This window comes from Rhinolophus sinicus, chromosome 18 (assembly GCF_057876585.1).
Source record: "Rhinolophus sinicus isolate RSI-liver-muscle chromosome 18, RSI-T2T, whole genome shotgun sequence".
In the NCBI taxonomy this organism is placed as follows: Eukaryota; Metazoa; Chordata; class Mammalia; order Chiroptera; family Rhinolophidae; genus Rhinolophus; species Rhinolophus sinicus.
In genome coordinates, this window is record NC_142518.1 from 81,525,442 (window position 1) to 81,550,696 (window position 25,255).

Below are 25,255 nucleotides of genomic sequence, written 5' to 3' on the forward strand. Positions count from 1 at the left end.
CTGGTGGAATGCCAAAGCAGACAGCATGAGTGCAGTGAATAGTGGAAGGAAGAAAATCCAAAAAAGGAAAGACAATAAGCTCTGAACTCCAAACTTGCCACTTCCCTAGGTCTATAATACAACCACTTGAATTCAAATTTTGAACTAAAAATTACAACTTGTTTGCTTTAATGATTAAAGAACCTTCTATGCAAACCTTAATTAAAGTCTACTTTGGCAAAATATTTTATCATATTCAGACAATAATTACTATAGTAAATTACATAAAGAAATCTATTGTACATCCCACTTATTCCATACAGCAAAATGGAAGAAATTGCAGCCTGAGGAAGTCATTTGGAAGGAAAGCCAACAGGAAAATGGATGCATTCTAATATTTTATGCAAGTCCATGGGTGACACGCTCCCCACTCCCACTCATTCATTTGCTGAAGGAGCACTGAGAGGCAGCTAATGTAATGACTCTGTATTTGCTTAATTTTACTAAACAAATACAGGCTTTATGCCTAATGTAAAAGGAATTTAAGATGCCAATTGAGAAGTGGTGAACTTTAGACTGGTTGCCAAGAAACTGAAAGCTAATTCCTAAGATGATAAGCCCATTTATTAATCTGTTCTTTTTGGAGAGATTAAAAACATGTTTAATTGCAGTAGGATCATTTTGGCTTATAGATATCTAATCACTTTTTTCAGTAAATGGCTTTAAAGTCAGAATAAATAACACTGACCTACTTCACTGAGTTATTACAAGGATTAATTAATTGATTTTAAAGCGTTTCAGAAATTTTATAAAATAGTGGCCTAAGAATCAGGAAACCTACATTTAGTCCAGACCCAGTCTTCAGAAGCTGCATGGCCTATAATGATTTATTTTACTTCTCCGGGCTCGGTTTCTCCATCTGTAAAATTAAGGGCAGTTGGGCTAGATAATTTCTATACTTTGGGTTTAAGATTCTAATACTCTGCTCAACATTATTATATCTTTTTTTTAGTAGCTTAAAACAGCAATAAATTACTTTTGGTTTTCCTAAAATTGGATTCCTGGAAAATTTTCCAAAAAATCCTGCTGTTCCCCAGACACACTTAAACATACTGACCCCTACAAAGCTGTCTAAATATGAATAGGGCAAAATATAACACAGATACAGAAAGAAGGAAAAAATACAATTTAGATTTTCACAGTCATGAACAAGTAAATGGAAGCCATTTCTTAGTAATTGCAGACCCATACTTTCCTCTTCCCATCTTTTTTTCCATGTTTTTCTTTTCCAAGGATTTTATTACTCTGCGTCTTCTCTAAAATGAATCTGGGTTTATTTCTAAAAGGTGTTGAGAAGAGATGTTTTAAAAGGAAAATGATATTATATGGAGAGGCAGAAAAACAGAATACAAAACTGTATGTACAATATAATCTTGACTAGGCTAGAAAATAGTGTATATACTAAAGACTGGATGGCCTACCAAAAGGTTAAAAGGCTGTTCTTTAGCTGGCAGGATTTTCCCCTTCACTTTAGCTTTTTTTTTTTTTTTTTTTTTTTTTTTACATTTCATGAGCATATGTTGTGTTTATAATAAGAACATACATGTTTATCTTTAACAAAAAGAAGAGGAGTGACTCCTTTTTACAGAAAGCAGAGTAGTTATTAAAATGGTGGGATTTAGAGTCAGACTGCCTGAGTTTGACTCAAGGAGGACTTACCATTTGTGACCTTGGTCAAGTTGCTTAACCCCTCTGAGACTCAGTTTCTCATCTGTAAGATGGCAATAATGCTAATAAAGGACCGATTCACAGAGTTGTTTTCCAGATTAAATGAGCTACTCCATTTAAGTGTTTAAAACAATGTATGGCACGTGGTAAACACTCAATAGTAGCCATTATTTAAAATGTTAAACATTTATTGTAAATATAATGTATGCACGTTGCTTTTCAAAAAAGTACAGAAGACTTTAAAATAAAAATTGAAATAAAAAAGAATGAGTAGTTTCCCCCCCTCTTTAACCCCCGCCTTATTCCTAGAAGTAACCACTGTTAATAGCTTCTTATGTATCCTTCCAGAATTTCATAGGCAAATGCAAACATGTATCTTTTAAACATACACACTGCATTCACACACAGAATCATAGTAAACACAGTTTTCCACCTTATTTTTTCACACAACAATCTCTCTTGAAGATCTTTCCCTAGCAGAACATACAGATTTACTCTTTTTTTTTACTGTGGTAAAAACACGACATAAAATTTACCATTTTAGCTCTTTTTAAGTGTACAGTTCAATAGTGTTAAGTATATTCACATTACTGGGAAACAGATCTCCAGAACTTTTTTGTCTTGCAAATTTGAAACTCCATACTACCTCTTTAGCAACTTCCTTTTTCCCTCTACCCCCAACCTCTGGTACCAACACTCTGCTTTCTGTGAATTTCACTAGTCTAGATATCTCATGTAAGTGGAATCATACAGTATTTGCCTTTCTGTGACTGGCTTATTTCACTTAGCATATGTCCTCAAGTTTTATCCATGTTATAGCATGTGACAGGATTTCCTTCCTTTTTAAGTATAAATAATATTTCATTAGATGTACATATCACATTTTGTTTATTCATTCATCCCTTAGTGGACATTTGGGTTTTTCCCACCTCCTGGCTACTGTGAATAGTGCGGCAATGAACATGGGTGTACAAATATCTCTTTGAGATTCTGCTTTCAATTCTTTTGGATATGTGCCCAGAAGTAGGATTGCTAGATCAGATGGTAGTTCTATTTTTAATTGTTTTAAAGGAACCTCTATACTGTTTTCCACAACAGCTGCACCACTTTACATTCCCACCAGCAGCGTACAAGTGTTCCAATTTCTCCACATCCTGGCCAACACTTGTTATTTTGCTGTTGTTGTTTTATAGTAGCCACCCTAATGAATATGAGGTGATTTACTCCTCATTTTTAACAGCTACATAGGGTTTCATGGTATGGGGAAAAACCTCTACCAATGGACAGTTTGTTGGAGCTTGGTCTTCAGCTATTTCAAATAATGTTGCAATTAACATCCATGTTTGAATATCTTTAAATACATGCAGAGTACTTTTTAGCAGAGGAATTGCCAGGACAAAGGGTATTCATTTCACCCACTTTCCACAAATGTTAATTTGATTTATCATTTCCTTTCAATATACCTTTCATGACTATGGCATTCTTTTCATTTTTTAAATTATCATTCTTAATTTGAAGCAATCATAAATTTACAGTAAAACTGGAAGTACAATACTGAATGTCCTGGGTTTTTCTTTCTGAACCATTTAAGAGTAAGTTACTAACCTGATGTCCCATTATCCCTGAATAATTTAGTGTTGGGTTGTTTTTGTTTTTGGTTTTTTGCCAACAAGGCTATGTTTCTAACTATGATATAGCCGTCAAAATCAGAAAATTAACATTAATAGATTACTAACATCTAATCCTCAGGTCCCATTCAACTTTCATCAATTGTCCCCAAATGATTCATTATAGCAAAAGGATCCAGTTCAGAACCATATGATACTTTTAGGTCTCACATCTCTTTCGTCTCCTTCAGTCTGAAATATTTCCTTGGTCTTTCATTGACTTTCAAGACCTTGGTGCTTTTGAAGGCCAGTTATTGTGGAGAATGTCCCTAGATTTGGGTTTGTCTAATATTTCCTCGTGATAAGATTCAGGTTACACATCTTCAGAGGGACTATCACAGAAGTGACACTCCACTCTGCATTCTGTCAGGCGTACCACAATTTCAGTGTGTCCTGTTACTGATTATGTTCACTTTAATCACTTGATGAAAGTGGTATGTGCTAGGCCTCTCCACTGTGAAGTTATTCTTTGTAATTAATCAATATTTTATGGTTAAATGATTTGAAACTGTGTAAATCTATTTCTCATCAAACTTTCAATTTGTTCATTTGTTTATTTACAATGGTGTAGATTTATGGTTTCCTATTTTATTCGATGGGTTACAAGCCATCACTATCATTGTTTACTTTGATGTTCAAGTTGTCCTAGATTTGGCCACTGGGGGCCCCTTCAGGTTGGCTTCTGCATCTCTTTGATGTGTCCTCATCATTCTTTGAGCACTTCCATACTTTCTGGAACATACTTTCTATTTTGTTCTCTGGATTCCATATATAGCTAAGATAATATGGTATTTGTCTTTCTCAGTCTAACTTGTTTCACTTAGCATAATTCCCTTTAGGTCCATCCAAGTTGCTGAAAATGGTAAGATTTCATTCTTTTTTATGGCTGAGTATTCCATTGTATATATGTACCACATCTTCTTTATCCAAATGTCTATTGATGTGTACACGAGTTGCTTCCATATCTTGGCTATTGTAAATAGTGCTGCAATGAACATAGGGGTGCATATATCTTTTCAGCTTAGTGTTTTGGATTTATTTGGATAAATACCCAGGAGTGGAATTGCTGGATCATCAGGTAGTTCTATTTTTAATTTCTTGGGTAAACTGCATACTGTATTCCATACCAGCTGTACCACTGTACATTTCCATCAACAGTGAACAAGAGTTCCAATTTCTCCACATCTTTGCCAACACTTGTTATCTGTTGCCTTTTTTGATGATAGCCATCCTAACAGATGTGAGGTGATTTTGATTTGCATTTCCCTTATGATTAGTGATGTTGAACACTTTTTCATATGCCCATTGGCCATTTATATGTCTTCTTTGAAGAAATGTCAATTCAAGTCCTTTGCTCATTTTTCAAATCAGGTAGGTTTTTTGCTATTGAGTTGTAGGAGTTCCTTGTATATTTTGAATATTAACACCTAATCAGATATTTGGTTTGCAAATACTTCTCCCCTTCTGTAGGTTGCCTTTTCACTCTGTTAATTGTACCCATTGCTGTGCAGAAGATTTTTTGTTTGATGTAACCTCACACATCTATTTTTGCTTTTGTTGTCTGTGTTTTTGGTGTCATAGCCATGACCAATGTCATGAAGCCTTTCCCCTATATTTTCTTCTATGAGCTCTACAATTTCTGGTCTTACGTTGAAATCTTTAATCCATTTTGAGTGTATTTTTGTGTATTGCATAAGATAAGAATCCCATTTTGACTTCCAGTACCACACTGTCACCATGAAGCTCTACCCTTTGGTGACCTCCTGGACCACAGCAAAAACCTCAAATGCCACTTCAATGCCCCCTTGCACATGTGGTCCCCACTCTCCAAGGAGCTCTGGCAGAAGTACAATGTCCATTCCATTCCCATCCGCAAGGACAATGAGGTCCAAGTTGTTCGAGGACATTACAAAGGTCAGCAAATCGGCAAGGTAGTCCAGGTGTACAGAAAGAAGTACGTCATTTATATCGAGCATGTGCAGCATGAGAAGACTAACAGCACAACTGTCCACATGGGCATGTACCCGAGCAAGGCTAAAACTGGACAAAGATTAGGAAAAAATTATTGGTTGCAAAGCCAAATCTCCACAAGTTGGAAAAGAGAAAAGCAGATACAAGGACGAACTTATTGAGAAAATGCAGGAATGAATATAATCTGTTGTGTAACTTTGGTTTAACTGTAGGTTTTTAGCCTGGTGTGTATTCTTTGGAAACTTTTAAAGGTATTTCTGGAATATTTCATTTCTTTCCTATTTTGTTATTTATGTATGCTCTGTAAATCTACTTTTGCGGTTTTGATTAATTTTATGAATAAAAATTGGATATGTTTTCTAATTCCAAAAAAAAGTCCAATTTCATTCTTTTCCATGTGGATATCTATTTTTCCTAGCACCATTAGTTGAAGAGACTATCCTATCCTCATGGTGTACTCTTGGCATCCTGGTGGACTGTACATGTGGTTGTTTCTGGGTTCTCTAGTCTGTTCCATTAAGTCTACATGTCTGTTTTTATGCCAATATCATATTGTTGTAATTATTGTCACATTGTAATATATTTTAAAATCAGGAAGTGTGATACCTCCAGCTTTTTTCTTCTTTCTCAGAATTCCTTTGGCAATTCGGCATCTTTTTTGGTTCCATATGAATTTTAGGATTATTTTTTCTATTTCTGTATAAAAAAATTTCTTAGGATTTTGATAGGGATTGCACTGAACCTATAAATCACTTTGGATAGTGTGGACATTTTTTCTAAGATAGTCCTCAATGATCTCTATCTAGTGGTATTCATCCATTTGTGTAAATCACCTTTCTTTGAGTGTGAGCTGGATCTAGTGAATCACCTCTAATGATAGAATTTGGCAAAAGTTACAGGATGTCATTTCTAAGATTAGGTTACAAGAAGACTCTGGCTTCTGCCTAATTCTCTCTCTCTCTCTCTCTCTCTCTCTCTCTCTCTCTCTCTCTCTCTCTCTCTCTCTCTCAAAGAAGCTAGATGCCCTATGGAGAAGCCCACATTGAAAGGAGCTGATGAATGCTTCTGGCCAACAGCCATAGAGAAATTGAGGCCCTCTGTCAACAGCCTGTGAGAAACTAAATCATGCTAGCAAGCACATGAATGTGCTTGGAAGCAGGTCCTCTCTCAGCTGTGCTTTCAGATTGTAGCTTTGTGAGAGCCTCTGAGCCAAAGGCATCCAGCTAGGCTGTGTCCAGATTCCTGACACACAAAAACTGAGATAATAAATGTATGCTGTTCTAAGCCACTGAGTTTTGGGGTAAGTTGTTACACAGAAATAGATAACTAATACAGTAACCAATCTTCCATTTCCATTGACATCCCTCCCTGACACTATGCCAGTTCTCCCTGATTGAGGCCACTCATTCCCCATCACCAGCTGTCCTCCAACATAGATTCTCTCCTCATCCTGCTCAGACTCTGACACCCCAATCTGGGCCCCCCACACTCCCCACCATGGATGCCTACCTTTCTCTGCCTTGCTTAATGGATTTGGACTGAAATATTTTAGGAAGTTGAGTCAGAAGGGCAGGGTATGTACATTTTAATGTTCAAGATATATGTTGCCAAATTACCCTCCAAAAATCTTAAACCAATTTATACTCTAGTCTCTCTCCCTCACCCTCTCCTTTCCTTATCTCATATGCTGCTGGTTGGTTTTTCTTTCCTAGTTCTGTTTCTAGGTCTCATCCCAGTGAAATGTCAAATGGTCTAATTCTTTTTAAAAACATCAACTGGGTTCCTCTGTAGTACTGGCATATTTAAATAGAGAGCATTTCTTCCTTAAAATGCAAACCCTCTCTTTCTCTCTGACTGACCAAGGCTTATAATCTTGGTCACTGGATTGTAATATAGAGACTTATGAAGGGGTAAAACATTTATTTATCAAGAATAGCAGTATGTTTTCCAACAGTTTATGACAAGGATGGACATTTAAACTGTAGATTTACAGGAATTTTTTCAAAAAGAGTTACAGTGGCCTTTGTTAAGTTCTGAATTCATATATATCTAGTCAAGGAAGGGTAGTTCTTTCTCAGCCAAACTTTTACCTTTTGAGTTGCAATTTATGTACATACAAGGTATGATCAAACAATACAGTGCTTAAATTCTAAAAAATTAGGCCGGCCCTGTGGCTCAGGTGGTTGGAGCACCATGCTCCTAACACCTAGGTCGCAGGTTCAATTTCCACATGGGCAAGTGAGCTGCGCCCTCTACAGCTAAGATTGTGAGCAACAGCCCTTCCTGGAGCTGGGCTGCAATGAGCAGCCCTCACTGAGGTCCGCGTGAGATGCTGCAGGCTACTATGTGCTGCCATCAGCAGCTGGCAGCCGAGAGAGCTGCTGCGAGCGGTCGACTGACCACCGGCAACTGACTGCCCCAGCCCGGGGGAGCGCAAGGCTCATAACACCATCATGGGCCAGGGAGCTGTCTCCTACACAACTAGACTGAGAAACAACGGCTTGAACCAGAGTGTGGGGGTTGAGGTGGAAGAAGGGTGAAAATTTTTATTTATTTATTACAGTAAAAGACACATTGCTATTAATCCCCCTCAAAATACTCCTCCTCGTTTAGAACACACTTATCCCATCATTCTTGCCACTTTCTGAAGCAGTTCTGGAAGTCCTCTTTCATGAGTGTCTTTAGTTGCGCTGTCTCAATGTCCTGAATCATTTTGACTTTGGGGAAAAGCCAGAAGTCGCACAGTGCCAGATCCGGTGAATACGGTGGATGAGGACACACCATAATGTTTTTATTTGATAGAAATTGCCGTATAACAGAAGCGATGTGGGACATGGAGCATTGTCATGATGGAGGATAATTTACGGCACACTTTAAAACATACCTTCTTCCAACTGTAGCTCACACCCGACTGACTGCACTGAACAAGTTGAAACTTGTCACACACTGTTACTAAGGTTCGACATGCCACTTACCAAATTGAAGATCCCTGCCTTTCCCTAGTTTGCTCCCAGCAGCAGCATTCACTGTATTTTGTGATCACAACGGAAAGGCTCTGTGTCACACATAGCTTCTGGTATGGCAGTTTACGTCAAATAAAAACATTATGGTATGTCCTCATCCATCTTATTCACCGGACCTGGCACCATGAAACTTCTGGCTCTTCCCCAAAGTCAAAATGACTGTGAAAGTTAAATGTTTTGAATCAATTCAGAACATCGAGGCAGCCATGACAGCGCAACCAAAGACACTCACAAAAGAGGATTTCCAGAACTGCTTCAGAAAGTGGCAAGAATGATGGGATAAGTGTGTTTGAAGCAAGTGTGTTCATTTTGAGAGGGATTAATAGCAATGTGTCTTTTAGTGTAATTTGTTTTTCATTTATACATTCACCATATCTTTTGATCATACCTCTTATGTGTATTTAATCTACCTGGAGCTCTGGCTAGTCTGGTTTTATGACTGTTTCTTAGGGTAATACTTATAATTAACATTTATAAAGTACTTTATGAAATGCTGTTAATTCATCTAGGTCTTACAACAGTATTTTGAGTGTGATGTTTCTGCCCCTATTTAAAGTCATGAGGAAAAACTGAAACTCTAAGGGTGCAACTTACCCAAAGTCACAAAGCTAGTTAGTGACAAAACTGGGGCTTGACTTCAAGTCTTCAAGTCCAGACCCTAAAATCTTTACATTCCATTGTACTGCCTCTTTGAAGTGCTCTTGAAGCCTTGATCTCCCCTTCCAATCTGGAGCCTGAATATGTAGCAACTTCTGCCCAGCCTGGCAGACTCTATCCCACCAGGCCAACCCAGCTCTTTAGAAGTGATTTGTACTTGGATTTACCTGCAGCTCTTTATTAAAATACAGTTTTAAAAATGTCTTGGGAACACTGAGATTATTACTGCTACTGAAAAATATAAATAAAAATACACTGGTATGTTAAGCAAAAAAAAAAAAAGAAATCTAAAACCTTCATCAGTAACATTATGTTGGGGGCTTGTTTTGTTGTTTGGTGGTGAATTTAATTTAACAAGATAGGCTTTTGAAACCAATTTAATGTCTGTCAAAGGTGATTGGTTAACTAAATTACAGTACAAGGAAATACTATATAGATGTTAAACAAGAATAGGGCAAATCACTATAAGGACTGATTTCCAAGGTATGTTGTTAAATGAAAACAAATTTTAAAAAAGCAGTGTGAATAGTATCTTATCATTTGCAAGATTACACACACACATACATACATACACACACACACACACACACACACACACACACATTTGTATATGCATAGCATAACAGAATATCTCCAGGGGATACACCAAAAATTGGAATAGTGGATGCTTCTGGGAAGGACAAATGGGTGACAAGGATGGGAAGGAGACCTACTTTTCACTGACTATATCTTTACACCATTTCTTTAAACCATCTGAATTTTTACTATCTGCTTATATTGCCTGTTAAAATATTTTATTTATAGTGCTTTACAGTTTTTAAACTATTTTTACATGTATGGTTTTATTTAACATGCATGCAACCCAAGGTAGCGAGTCTTACACCTTTAGAGACCTTCAAACTGCCGCCAACCTACTTTTCAGCTTCTCCTCTCTCTACTTCCTGCATGCTCCAGCCACACCTTAGAAAGGATCGACCTATACTTTTTCTGTCTCTTGCCAGCAAGGCCTCCAGCTCCACTCTCTCACTCCCTTCTAATTAACGTAACTAAGCATTATGTTCCATAATTAGAGGGTTTGTCAGTGAAATCAATAGTTGCCTCCCTTGTGATAATGACATTTTAGCTCCATCAATCTCTCCAGAGCCCAGCAGCTTCTCTGAGCAAACAAAATTCCCAAGATTATTAAGATGTCCCTTTGCTCTCACTCATTTTCATGTATGCAAGTAAATGAGCGGATTCTCAATTCACACGATTTCATACACCATATCCATAATTACTTGGAGATAAAATGACATTAAACATATGTTTTTTAAGGCTTAGTCAAGGTATACTTTATATATTACAAAATCCAGCATATGGTTCTGTAATTTTTAGTAAATGCATACAGTTCTGCAGCCTCAAATGTATTTTTTAATGATAACCTTAAGAATCTAACTTAAACTATCCTAGATGATAGTAGATTTCCCATAAGACTCAGTTTCTCTCTTCTGACCTCAACTACTAACTCTGTTCCCTACCCTACTCCTTAATGGAAGACTTTTTATTCCATTGTTCCCTAAAACCATTGCATATCAGAATTAAAAGGGTCCTTAGAAATCAAATAGACAAGGAAAACGAAGGTCCATAGAGGGCACATGATTTTCCTAAAGTCATATAACAGATAAATAGCAGAGTCAGGACTAAAATCCAGAATTCTTTTTTTTTTCTTTTTTTTTTTAATCCAGAATTCTTGTTGCTAGCCCAGTAAACTTCCCATTACAGCACAGAGCCTCTTCTCTTAAGCATTGCTAATGTCCTTGAAATCAATAAATCAACCATCATCAATCAATTAGTCGATCTAAAGATTTGATGATAGAGAAAGGATTTGGGTTGAGAGTGGGTCCAGAGAACAGATAGAAAATAAAAACTCTTTCTTCCATGATCCTTATGGGTGAATTTCTTTCTTAGTGTTTGGCACAATTAACGAAGAAGATAAGTTATTTTCTATCCGAAGAAGGGCCTTATGGTTACCAGTCAACAATATGTATTATTATTATTGTTATTATTATTATTATTATATTTTCTCCAGCATGTTAGCAAGATGCAGTATGAAACAGTAGCAAATGAAACCATGTAGGCACTGCTTCCTGCTTTTGCCAAAAATTATGCTAAAATTAGCTTCTGTTTCCCCATGGATTTGAGCCAGGGAAAGCAATTTAGCTTCTCCTCTTGTTTTTCTAGAAATCAGCCTGTAACAATTAAACAACTGGTGATAAAATGAGAAGTACAATTTATATTTTTGTGTAACCAAAACTGAAATTGTTTTCTATCACCAATAATAGTGGAACTTGCTGTCACCACAGTAGGATGGACCAAGCCAACCATAGTTTTCAGGTATTGAATATGACATTCATTGAGAAAACTCTAAAATGTTCAGATTGATACAGAACCACTGTCAACTATTTTCCTATGTTTATTCAAAATCATACTTCTCCCTTAAAAAAATCACATATTTTCCCCCAGTAATTCCCATTAAGAATGTATACTGATTTCTTTGTCTTGTTCTTGTGTTGTTTTTGGTTTATATACCACATATCAGTGAAATCACATGGTTCTCTGCTTTTTCTGTCTGATTTATTTCACTCAGCATTACACTCTCAAGATCCATCCATGTTGTCACAAATGTTCCTATATCATCTTTTCTTACCGCCGAATAGTATTCCATTGTGTATATATACCACAACTTCTTTATCCATTCATCTATCGAAGGACATTTTGGCTGTTTCCATGTCTTGGCCACTGTAAACAAAGCTGCAATGAACATTGGAGCACACGTGTCTTTATGCATAAATGTTTTCAGATTTTTGGGGTAGATACCCAGGATAGGGATTGCTAGGTCATATGGCAATTCTATTCGTAATTTTTTGAGGAACATCCACACTGCCTTCCATAATGGCTGCACTACAAACAAATGAGAAACAGAAACTCATAGACACAGACAATAGTCTAGTGGTCACCAGAGGGTAAGGGGGGTGGGGGGTGGGAGATGAGGGTAAGGGGGAACAAACATATGGTGATGGAAGGAGAATTGACTCTGGGTGGTGAACACACAATGGGATTTATAGATGATGTAATACAGAATTGTACACCTGAAATCTATGTAATTTTACTAACAATTGTCACCCCAATAAATTTAAGAAATAAATAAAAGAATGTATACTGAGAGATCTCATCAAATGGCGGCATGAGGTGAGCCTCTAGATATCTCCCCTAGAATTTACAACAAATCTAACAACTGTAACCCCACAAAGGACGCCCTGCACAGCAGACAGGCAAGACGAAGAGACCAACTACTGAATTCACCTAAAGGTGGGAGAATCACATGAACGGGGGAGGAGGGAAGGGCGAAGTGCGGAGACGGAGCCGTGAGGGCGCAGGACGCAGACCTAGCTCAGTGCTCTGAGCTCGCTGCATCCAGGAACTACTGCAGCTGAGGGAGAGGGAAGAACTCGGAAAGATAGGGATCCGCTTATGGCCCACAGGACTGAGGGGACAGCATATAACACGGCTGAACTAAACACTCACAGCAGAGACCTTGGAGAAAATACTGAGGGAAGAAGGCTGAAAACGGGGGTTTAAGCCCTCACTGCCAAACAGAGAATGGAAGCCTTTGGCGCTGAGACTAGCTGACCCTTCCCTACCATCCCAAGCACGACCCTCCCCCACCTTCCCAGTGCTAGAAACAGAACAGTAGCAGTGTCAGATCAAAATAATAGAATATTTGCTGTTCTGAGATCTGTGGACCGCAGACACAAATTCACAGCCCAACTAGTTCTGGCAAAGGGGAGGGACCTGAGGAAGCAGGACCAGCTGTGGTGGTGGTCGCCGCCATTGCTCTGGGCCACCTCTCACAACTCAAACTGCCCATGTCCCCACATATCTGGGCGGATCCCTGCAGGAGTAAACAGAACTGCTGAAAAACACGGGCACTGAATCTGGTGCAGGAAGAGCTTTGGAACTTCAAAAGCTCTCCGCATCCCCACACAGATGTGGCTCCGTATGACCTAGGCGAAATGTTAACAGAGGAGAAGCCCATATCCCAGGATATCCCCCCATTGTGTGAGAAGCTGGAATAGTGCAGAGAAAACATAGCACTGCAGTGTGAGAGAGAAAGAAATGCTGCAGTCGGAGAGAAAATAAAACATTCCACCAACAAGTACTGGAAAACGAAAGACCATTTTGTATCAACCTGTTGCAGAACCCACTCCTGTAGATGTCTAGGAAGAAAAATAATAAATCAGTAATTGCCATGACTAACCAAGGCAACAAGACAGCTCAGAAAGAAAGTGAAAAGTCTCCAGAAAAGGAACTTAAACATATGGAAATATGTGACTACAATGACAGAGAATTCAAGATTGAAATTCTGAAAAAACTCAATGAGAAGCAAGAAACCACAGAAAGACAGTTGAAGAAACTCAGAAACACAATTAAAGAACAACATGAGCATTTTACAAAAGAGATTGATATTTTAAGAAAGAACCAAATAGAATTGCTGGAGATTAAGAACTCAATAGAAGAAATTAAGAATGAAATAACCAGCTTAGGTAGTAGAGTTGACCAGATGGAGAAAAGAATCAGAGACATCAAATACAGAAACCTGGAAATGACACAGATGGAAGAAGAAAGAGACTTGAGACTTCAAAGAAATGAAAGAACTCTACAAGAACTTTCTGACTCCATCAGAAAGAGAAATATAAGAATAATGGGCGTACCAGAAGGAGAAGAAAGAGAGAAGGGAACAGAGAATATATTCAAACAAATTGTCGATTAGAACTTCCCAAATTTGTGGACAGAACTGGACCCTCGAATCCAAGAAGCAAATAGAACACCTAGTTACCTCAATCCCAACAGGCCTTCTCCAAGGCACATTGTATTGAAGCTGTCTAAAATCAACGACAAAGAAAGAATCCTCAAGGCAGCCAGGGAAAAGAAGACGGTAATTTACAAAGGAAAGCCCATTAGATTATCATCAGATTTTTCAGCAGAAACTCTACAAGCCAGGAGGGAGTAGAACCACATATTCAAAATATTGAAAGAGAGGAATCATGAGCCAAGAATAATATATCCAGCAAAGATATCCTTTAGATATGAAGGAGGAATAAAGACCTTTCCAGACATACAGAAGCTGAGTGAATTTTCTAATACACAACCTGCACTACAAGAAATACTAAAGGAGGCTATTCGACCACCATCAACAGGGACAATTTGTGGCAACCAAAACTCAAAAAGGGGGAGAGTAAAGGCCTGAACCGGAATATGGGAATGGAGAAAGTAAGCGTGCTGAAGAAAATGGAATACTCTAAATATCAAACTTTCTTTTACATAAACTTAAGGGTAACCACTCAAAATAAATCCAGAATTGAAATATATACTGAAATAAAAGAAGAAACAGAGGGAAACATCATAGAATACCACCACACAGAAATAATAGACAACATCAAAAAGGCAAAGAAACAATGGAGACACAGCCTTACCAGAAAACTAAAGATAGAATGACAGGAAATCCTCACATGTCAATAATCAACCTAAATGTAAATGGACTGAACTCACCAATAAAAAGGCACAGAGTAGCAGATTGGATCAAAAAACTAAACCCAACTGTATGCTGTCTCCAAGAGACACATCTCAGCTACAAGGACAAGCATAGACTCAAAGTGAAAGGGTGGAAATTGACACTCCAAGCAAATGGTGCCCAGAGAAAATCAGGTGTAGCCATAATGATATCAGATAAAACAGACTTCAAGGTGAAAAAAGATAACAAGAGACAAAGATGGGCATTTCATAATGGTGAAGGGGACTATACAACAAGAAGACATAACAGTCATCAATATTTATGCCCCCAATCAGGGAGCACCGAAATATACCAACCAACTACTAACAGAACTAAAGGGAGAAATTGACAAAAACACAATTATACTAGGGGACTTAAATACATCATTGACAGCTATGGATAGATCATCCAAACAGAAAATAAATAACGAAATAGTAGCCCTAAATGACACATTGGATGAAATGGACATAATTGACATTTATAAGGCACTTCATCCTAAAACATCAGACAACACATTCTTTTCTGGTGTACATGGAACATTCTCAAGGATAGACCATATTTTGGGACATAAAATCAGTCTCAACAAATATAAGAAGATTGAAATCATACCACGCATATTCTCTGATCACAAGGCTTTGAAATTGGATATCAACTGTAAAAAGAAAGCGGGGAAAAACACAAATACATGGAGATTAAACAACATACTTTTAAAGAACGACTGGGTCAAAGAAGAAATTAGAGGAGAGATCAAAAGATACATAGAAACAAATGACAATGAAAATATATCCTACCAAAATTTTTGGGATGCAGCGAAAGCAGTTTTAAGACGGAAATTTATCTCACTACAGGCCTATCTCAAGAAATAAGAAAACTCCCAAATAAATAACCTCATGTTGCACCTTAAAGAGCTAGAAAAAGAAGAACAAGTAAAACCCAAGGTCAGCAGAAGAAAGGAAATAACAAAAATTAGAGCAGAAATAAATGAAATAGAGAACAGAAAGACAATAGAAAAAATTAATGTGACAAAGAGCTGGTTCTTTGAGAAGATTAACAAAATTGACAAACCCTTCGCTAGACTTACTAAGACAAAAAGAGAGAAGACACTGATTAATAAAATCAGAAACGTAAAGGGGGAAGTTATCACGGACACCACCAAAATACAAAGGATCATCCAAGAATACTATGAAGGACTATATGCCACCAAATTCAATAACCTAGAAGAAATGGATAAGTTCTTAGAAACATATAGCCTTCCAAGGCTAAACCATGAAGAACTGGAAAATCTAAACAGACCGATCACCAGTAACGAAATTGAATCAGTCATCCAAAACCTTCCCAAAAGCAAAAGTCCAGGACCAGATGGCTTCACTAGTGAATTCTACCAAACCTTCAAAGAGGATCTAATACCAATCCTGCACAAACTCTTCCAAAAAATTGAAGAAGAAACAGTACTCCCCAACTCATTTTATGAGGCCAACATTACCCTGATACCAAAACCTGGTAAGGACAGCACAAAAAAAGAAAACTACAGACCAATATCTCTGATGAATACCGATGCAAAAATCCTAAATAAAATTCTAGCAAATCAAATACAACAATGCATTAAAAAGATTATTCATCATGACCAAGTGGGGTTCATCCCTGGGGCACAAGGATGGTTCAACATACGCAAATCCATCAATGTGATACATCATATAAACAAAATAAAGGACAAAATTCATATGATTATATCAATTGATGCAGAAAAAGCATTTGACAAGATACAACATCCATTTATGATTAAAACACTTAATAAAATAGGTATAGAAGGAAAATACCTTAACATAATAAAGGCCATATATGACAAGCCCTCTGCTAATCTCATAATTAATGGAGAAAAACTGAAGCCCTTTGCTCTACGTTCAGGAACACGACAGGGATGTCCTCTATCACCTCTGCTTTTCAACATCGTGTTGGAAGTCCTTGCCAGAGCAATCAGGCAAGAGAAAGAAATAAAAGGCATTCAAATTGGGAATGAAGAAGTTAAATTATCACTCTGCAAATGACATGATGCTGTATGTAGAAAACCCTAAAGACTCCACCAAAAAGCTATTAGAAACAATCAACAAATACAGTAAAGTGGCTGGCTACAAAATCAACGTACAAAAGTCCATTGCTTTCCTATATACTAACAATGAAATCTCAGAAAAAGAAATACAAAAAACAATACCTTTTGCAATTGCAGCAAAAAGAATAAAATACCTAGGAATAAACTTAACCAAGGATGTGAAAGACCTATATGCTGAAAACTATAAGACTTTGTTGAAAGAAATTGAAGAAGACACAAAGAAATGGAAAGAAATTCCGTGCTCATGGATTGGAAGAATCAACGTAGTTAAAATGGCCATATTACCCAAAGCAATATACAGATTCAGTGCAATCCCCATCAAAATCCCAATGGCATATTTTAAAGAAATAGAACAAAAAATCATCAGATTTGTTTGGAACCACAAAAGACCCCGAATAGCCAAAGCAATCTTAAGAAAAAAGAACTATAATGGAGGTATCACACTTCCTGACTTTGGCTTGTACTACAGGGCCACAATAATCAAAACAGCATGGTATTGGCAGAAAAACAGACACTTAGACCAATGGAATAGAATTGAGAACCCAGAAATAAAACCACATAAATATGGACAGATAACTTTTGACAAAGAAGCTAAAAACATACAATGGAGGAAAGACAGCCTCTTCAATAAATGGTGCTGGGATAATTGGATAGCCACGTGCAAAAGAATGAAACTGGACTGCTATCTGTCGCCATGTACCAAAATTAATTCAAAATGGATCAAAGACTTAAGCATAAGACCTCACACAATAAATTGCATGGAAGAAAACATAAGTACTAAACTTATGGACCTTGGGTTCTAAGAGCATTTTATGAATTTGACTCCAAAGGCAAGGGAAGTAAAAGCTAAAATAAATGAATGGGACTATATGAAACTTAAAAGCTTCTGCACAGCAAAAGAAACCATCGACAAAATAAAGAGGCAACCATCTGAATGGGAGAAAATTTTTGCAAACAGTGCCTCCGATAAGGGGTAATATACAAAATATACAGGGAACTCATGAAACTCAACAACAAAAAAACAAACAACCCAATTGAAAAATGGGCAGACGACCTGAAGAGACATTTCTCCAAAAAGGACATACAAATGGCAAATAGACATAGGAAAAAATGCTCCACGTCACTAATCATCAGAGAAATGCAAATCAAAACCACAATGAGATATCACCTCACCCCAGTCAGAATGGCTATCATCAACAAGGGAAATAGTAACAAGTGTTGGAGAGGCTGTGGAGAAAAAGGAACCCTCATACACTGTTGGTGGGAATGCAGACTGGTGCAGCCGTTATGGAAGGCAGTGTGGAGGTTCCTCAAAAAAATTATGAATAGAATTACCATATGACCCAGCAATCCCTCTCCTGCGTATCTACCCCAAAAACCTGAAAATGTTTATCCATAAAGACATGTGTGCTCCAATGTTCACTTCAGCTTTGTTTACGGTGGCCCAGACATGGAAACAACCAAAATGTCCTTCGATAGATGAATGGATAAAGAATTTGTGGTATATATACACAATGGAATACTATTCGGCGGTAAGAAAAGATGATATAGGAACATTTGTCACAACATGGGTGGATCTTGAGAGTATAATGCTAAGCGAAATAAGTCAGACAGAAAAAGCAGAGAACCATATGATTTCACTGATATGTGGTATATAAACCAAAAACAGCAAAAGAACAAGACAAATAAATGAGAAAGAAAAACTCATAGACACAGACAATAGTTTAGTGGTTACCAGAGGGTAAGGGGGTGGGAGGGTGAGAGATGAGGGTAAGGGGGATCAAATATATGGTGAGGGAAGGAGAACTGACTCTGGGTGGTGAACACCCAATGGGATTTATAGATGATGTAATACAGAATTGTACACCTGAAATCTATGTAATTTTACTAACATTTGTCACCCCAATATATTTAAAAAATAAATTAAAAAAAAAAAGTTGTATTCAGTAAGCATCCTAAGTAAGGAAAACCAAATATAGCATCCAGACTTCAATTACTGCAAAAAACTTTACAAAATATCTCAGATTACAGGAAACCGTGGAATTGTGAAAATATTTGAATGCAGAAAGCTACTTCAAGTATTCCTGTTAGGGAAGAAAACCAGGAATAAAATATTCTCTATTTAATTTTTTTCCTCCTACTTTTCTGAGTTTGCTAGTTATGAGATAATGCCATTCACAATAGTAATAATAATCCCTAAAATATCTAGAACTAAACAAGAATTCAGCAGGAGAATCTCTATAAAGGAAACTTAAAAACTCTTTTGGGACATAAAATAAGACATCAATACATGGAGACATATTTTATCATTAAATAAGGAGACTCAATAATATAATAATGTTAGTTCTCCATAAATTAATCAAGAAATATAACACAAAAACAAACAAAATTCTAGAAAGGAATTCTCTGAAGGGAGAGATGACATAATTATCATAGAATACATTGAAATATGTGAAAAAAGAAGGGTAATAAGTGTAGATTTGTCCTACCAAGTAGTAAATTGTATTATAAAGCCACAGGAATTAAGAATGTGATACAGAAGTTGACAGTTTAATGGATCAGAAGGGAGTATAGAAACAGACTCAACTATACAGGAGAGCATAATCGTATATGACAAAGTTGGCATTGATTCATTCATTTAACAAATATTTATTGAGCTATATCTGATGTAGACATGCAACACTCAAAATGTCTGCCCTAAGTGGAGTTTAAATTCTCATGGAGGAAACAAACAAACAAAAAATAAAATACCTAATACATCAGACGGTTATCAGTGCTTTAGGGATAACTCAAGCAGGAAAGAGGGATGGGGGTTGGAGGGATTGCAATTTTAAGTAGAGCAGTCATCTCTGAGAAGGTGACATTTACAGCGAAGACCAGGAGGTGAAGGCATAAGCCATTTAGATACCTGGGAAACAGTAGACCAGATACAGCAGGGTTTCCCAACCTGGGCACTATTGACAGTTTGGGTGAGATTATTTGTTGTTGTAGACGAGGTTATCATGTGCAATTTTAGCAGAAAACTGGTGACAGTGAAAGAATGGCTGGCATGGGTTCCAGAGAGAATGTGAGGAAAAGTATTAAAGACAACAAGAATAGGCCACTTTTTTGAGGAACTTTATTTTAGAGAGGAGCAGAGAAAGTACAGTAACTAGAAAAGTGAGTTTTAAGACGGGATAGAAATAACATCTTTGTATGCTGATAGGAATGATGCAATGGAGGAAGAGGGAAACTGCTGGAGTGAGGTCCTTGAGTAGGAGAAAAGGGATGCAATCTAGTGCACACAGAGAGGAATTGAACATACATAGAATCACAGACAGTTGGTTTATAGCAACAGGAGGGCCAATAAAGAGAGTTGCGGGTAAGACGGTAGGTTGTGAAGGTGAGAGCTTGTAGAAGTTCTCTTTTGCTTCTATTTTTTCAGTGAAATAGGAAGAAAGGTTAGCAGCTGAAAATGAATATGCGAGAGGGAGTGCAGAGGCTTCAGAAGAGAGGAAAATGTGTGTATGCTATGAAGTTAATTTCAGTAGGTCTAGAATTAGCCTGAGCTGTTTTACTAAAGTTCCCACAAGGCACTGACCCCTCATCAAGGCATAAAACATACTGGATAATGGTGTTGCTTTGTTACCATGGGTCTGAGGAGATTCAAGGTGGTTTGTACCAGCTAATCAACATTACGTATTGATAACAATGAGATTGATGATTTGCACCTGGTCTCAATGTGACACCTGCCCCTCCACCCCAGAGCGCTACTGTTGAGGCTGGAATATGCCTATGTGACTGGAAAAATATAAAAAAAACTCCAACCAAGACTACATTTTATACTCCCTGGTCCTGAGGTGTTCCATGCATATATAAGTGGTCCCTGGTCCAAGTGAGACAGTGTCCTGTCACAGCCCTTAGACAGGAGGACAACAGGACCCCTTGCTGTATCATTTTCCTGTAATAACCTGTACATTTGTGAACATTGCCATTTGGATCCTGTGAGGTGTCTTTCAGTGATTGAACCCTGTTCACCTGCCACTGTGAATGCAGTGTGAAAGAGGTGTCCAGGAGAGTAGAAAAGACCACTTGCAAGGATAAGATAAATTGTTCAAATATGGCACCAAAACAAATGGTGTGGTAGATGTGTCTGCCCATGTCAAAATAATTCCTCCTGGAGAATTTTCACCCTCTCTATTTTCTCCATTCCAATCCGTAGGGTACAGGATTGAGTTCACAAGAGCCATGTGTCATGTGGGGGACCCTGCTCGCTGCACCATTTGTCATGCAGGGCATCCAACAGGGTCTCTGCTCCCGCTCCCCACATAAGAACGCAGGACATGGTGAGGCCAAAAAGGAACACCCACGGAGCCGTAAGTAGGGGAGTCATACCACTATATTCTCACTGGCGGCACTATACTCTCACTGGAGGCTGGATCCACACTGTCCGCAACTGCCATCCTAACTGCAATCCGCGCTTGCCATCCCAGCCGCCATCTTCTTGCTAGCCCCCATTCTTCTAGCAATCTCTGCTTGCCAACCACAGCAGTTATATTAGTGGCCAATGGCTCACTGGTTACAGCTGACGGCCAACTAGCCACAGCTGATGGCCATACAATCACAGTTGATGGCCATTTACTACCTGAGCCAACACCTTTCTATGTGAGGCCAAGAGCCTGGAAACTGCTTTTTGGGGTTCTGTCCCCACACCATGTTTATATGAAGTGACCCATGTCCCCAACCATGGCTGATCGGATCAGAGGTGAACCCTTGACCCAAGCTGGACTAATCAGAGTCTCTTTCAGTCTGAAGGGTTGGCGTCTTAAAGGGAGGACACATAAAACCTTAGTTACTGATATGATATGACTTGGTATGGCCAGCCAGCCTCCACTAGTGGGACCAAGTATGTCACGCGGGGCGGCCTGCGGGGTCTCTGCTCCCGCTCCCCACATAAAAACGCAGGATGTGGCTAGGCCAAAAAGGAACACCCACGCAGCCATAGGTAGGGGAGTCATACCACTATGGTCTCACTGGAGGCTGGGTTCACAGGATGTGCGACCTGCTGTCTGCTTTTCTGCCAACCGACCGACGACTCTCCTCCACTCCACTCCCCAGCACAGCCGCGGCAGTTATATTAGTGGCCAATGGCTCAAGGGTTACAGCTGACGGCCATCTACTACCCAAGCCAGCACCTTTCCATGTGAGGCTGAGAGCCTGGAAACTGCTCTCTGGGGCTCTGTCCCTACAAAGTAGCAGAGAAATCTGAGAGCAGCAGAGATAAGAAATGGAAAGAAACTAATCTTTGCATTCTGGACACATTTTCCTTCCCAGATTCCAGCTCTTTAGGAAATTAAACTCCATCCCAGACTTAGGGTTTCAGGGACATAGTTCATGTAATCATAATAAATTCCCTTTCCCCCTCATCAAGCTAGTCTGAGTTAGCTCCTTTACTAGCAGTTAAAGATCCTTAACTCATCATCAGTCACGGAGAAACATGAAGCCACATCCCTATCTCACCTCCTACACAAAAATACATTTTAAATGGAGTTAAGGTTTCAATTTATAAATAAAAAAATACGGGGATTAAAATAAAATGAGAATATTTTGATCGTTTTGGAATCCAGAAACCAAAAGTGAAAAAGATTTAAACATTTATCTATACGCAATTTTCAAATATGTAAACCGCCAAAGTGCATCATAAGTAAAACCAAAAGGCATAAAATTCGGGGAAATGTTTTTAACAAATATGAAAGCTAATGACTAATACTAGTTGTGGGGACAGAGCCCCAGAAAGAAGTTTCCATGCTCTCGGCCTCACATAGACAGGTGCCTGGCTCAGGTAGTAAATGGCCATCAACTGTGATTGCATGGCCATCAGCTGTGGCTAGTTGGCCGTCAGCTGTAACCAGTGAGCCATTGGCCACTAATGTAACTGCTGTGGCTATGCTAGCGCAGAGAGAGAAAGAGAGAAGAATGGGGGCTAGCAAGAAGATGGTGGCTGGGCTGGCAAGTGTGGATGGCGGTTTGCGGACAGTGTGGATCCAGCCTCCAGTGAGAGTATAGTGCCACCAGAGAGAATATAGTGGTATGACTCCCCTACCTATGGCTCCGTGGGTGTTCCTTTTTGGCCTCACCATATCCTGCGTTCTTGTATGGGGAGCAGGATCAGAGACCCCGCAGGTCGCCCGGCACAACACTAGTAATATGCAAAGGACTGTTATAAATCAGCAAAAAAAAAAAAAAAGTAGCCAAATTAGTAAAAGACACAAATTGGTAAATCACAGAAGACAAATTATAAATGGCGAACAAACATGAAAACCTGCTCAACCTGACTCTTTTTTTTTCCATTTTTTTATTTATTTGTTTGTTTGTTTATTAAAGTTTATTGGGGCATGTTGGGGCAGAGCCCCAGAAAGTAGTTTCCAGGCTCTCGGCCTCAAATAGACAGGTGCTGACTCAGGTAGTAAATGGCCATCCAATGTGATTGGATGGCCATCAGCTGTGGCTAGTTGGCCGTCAGCTGTAACCAGTGAGCCATTGGCCACTAATATAACTGCTGTGGCTACGCTAGCAGAGAAAGAATGGGGGCTAGCAAGAAGATGGCGGCTGGGCTGGCAAGCGTGGATGGCGGTTTGCGGACAGTGTGGATCCAGCCTCCAGTGAGAGTATAGTGCCGCCAGAGAGAATATAGTGGTATGACTCCCCTACCTATGGCTCCGTGGGTGTTCCTTTTTGGCCTCACCATATCCTGCGTTCTTGTGTGGGGAGCAGGAGCAGAGACCCTGCAGGCCTCCCCGCACGACAGGGCAACAATTTTTAGTAAAGTTAAATAGATTTCAGTTGTACAATTCTGTAATACATTATCTATATCTCATATTGTGTGTTCACCACCCAGAGTCAGTTCTTCTTCCATCACCATATATTACACCCCATTTACCCTCTTCTAGAGCCCTGCTCCAACCAACCCCCTTACCCTCTGGTAATTATTGTCTATGTCTATGAGTTTTTGTTCTTTCAGTTGTTTGTCCTCTTCTTTTGTTGTTTTCAGTTTACATACCACATACCAGTTAAATCTAATGGTTCTCTACTTTTTCTTTCTTTTTTTTTAAATTAAAGTTTATTGGGGTGACAATTCTTAGTAAAGTTACATAAATTTCAGGTGTACAATTCTGGATTACATCATCTATAAATAGCATTGTGTGTTCTCCACCCAGAGTCAGTTCTCCTTTCATCACCATATATTTGATCCCCTTTACCCTCATCTACCACCCCCCTACCCCCTTACCCTCTGGTAAACACTAAACTATTGTCTGTGTTTGTGAGTTTTTCTTTCTCATTTGCTTGTCTTGTTCTTTTGTGGTTTTTGGTTTATATACCACATATCAGTGAAATCATATGGTTCTCTACATTTTCTGTCTGACTTATTTCGCTTAGCATTATAACCTCAAGATCCATCCATGTTGTCACAGATGGTCCTATTTCATCTTTTCTTACCGCCAAATAGTATTCCATTGTATATACATACCAAAACTTCTTAATACATGCATCTATCGAAGGACATTTTGGTTGTTTCCATGTCTTGGCCACCGTAAATAAAGCTGCAATGAACATTGGAGAACATTGCCGATATAGATAAATGTTTTCAGATTTTTTGGGGTAGATACCCAGGAGAGGGATTGCTGGGTCATATGGCAATTCTATTCATAATTTTTTGAGAAGACTCCACACCGCCTTCCATAACGGCTGCACCAATCTGCATTCCCACCAACAGTGTATGAGGGTTCCTTTTTCTCCACAGCCTCTCCAACACTTGTTACTATTTGTCTTGTTGATGATAGTCATTCTACCTGGGGTGAGGTGATATCTCATTGTGGTTTTTATTTGGATTTCTCTGATGATTACTGATTTTGAGCATTTTTTCAGGTGTCTATTTGCCATTTGAATGCCCTTTTGGGAAAAATGTCTCTTCAAGTCCTCTGCCCATTTTTCAATTGGGTTGTTTGTTTTTTTGTTGTTGAGTTGCATGAGTTCCTTGTATATTTTGGATATTAGCCCCTTAATGGAGGCACTGCTTGCAAAAATCTTCTCCCATTCAGTTGGTGGCCTCTTTATTTTGTCGATAGTTTCTTTTGCTGTGTAGAAGCTTTTAAGTTTGATACAGTTCTTTTTATTTTAGCTTTTACTTCCCTTGCTTTGGAGTCAAATTCATAAAATGCTCTTTGAACCCAAGGTCCATAAGTTTAGTACCTATGTTTTCTTCTATGCAGTTTATTGTTTCAGGTCTTATGCTTAAGTCTTTGATCAATTTGGAACTAATTTTGGTACATGGTTACAGACAGCAGTCCAGTTGCATTGTTGTCACGTGGCTTTCCAATTCTGCCAGTACCATTTATTGAAGAGGCTGTCTTTTCTCCATTGCATATTTTTTGCTTCTTTGTCAAAAATTATCTGTCCATATTTATGTGGTTTTATTTCTGGGTTCTCAATTCTATTCCATTGGTCTATGTGTCTGTTTTTCTTCCAATACCATTCTGCTTTGGTTATTGTTGCC

At 38.5% G+C, this 25,255-nt stretch overlaps 1 pseudogene; it reads left to right on the plus strand.

Moving 5' to 3' along the window:
- The first annotated feature begins 5,111 nt into the window (after positions 1 to 5,111).
- LOC109437665 (ribosomal protein uL24-like pseudogene) lies at positions 5,112 to 5,522 on the plus strand (annotated as a pseudogene).
- The last annotated feature ends 19,733 nt before the right edge of the window (positions 5,523 to 25,255 follow it).